Source organism: Xyrauchen texanus, chromosome 34 (assembly GCF_025860055.1).
Source record: "Xyrauchen texanus isolate HMW12.3.18 chromosome 34, RBS_HiC_50CHRs, whole genome shotgun sequence".
NCBI classification, from domain to species: domain Eukaryota; kingdom Metazoa; phylum Chordata; class Actinopteri; order Cypriniformes; family Catostomidae; genus Xyrauchen; species Xyrauchen texanus.
In genome coordinates this window covers 2,155,012-2,155,410 of record NC_068309.1, presented here as the reverse complement: position 1 = coordinate 2,155,410, position 399 = coordinate 2,155,012, and positions in this window count along the sequence as shown.

Genomic DNA, 399 nt, shown 5'->3' with positions numbered 1-399 from the left:
AGCAAGATACGAGAGATTTTGATATCAAATAATAATCAATTCTAGAGTACATTTTATGAGAAGCAGAATAGAATGTATAATCTCCCCCATCCGGATTCAAAAGCCTCCAAATGTCTACTAATCCAAAAGCTTTGCACACAGTTTTTAACTTTACACTAGCTTTGGTCATTTTAACATCTTATCAAACTTCACCGATCAAGCACTGGGTCGAACACTAAATTCAAATCCCCACCTAAAACAATATCATACTGCCCAGCTGCACATAACATACCCTCCAGATTTACAAAGAAAGCCGGATCATCCCTATTTGGAGCATAAACGTTGGCTAGTATGATATTCTGCCCACTCATTTCCCCCAATAGAACATGAATTCTCCCCTCTTCATCCTTCATTATGTAG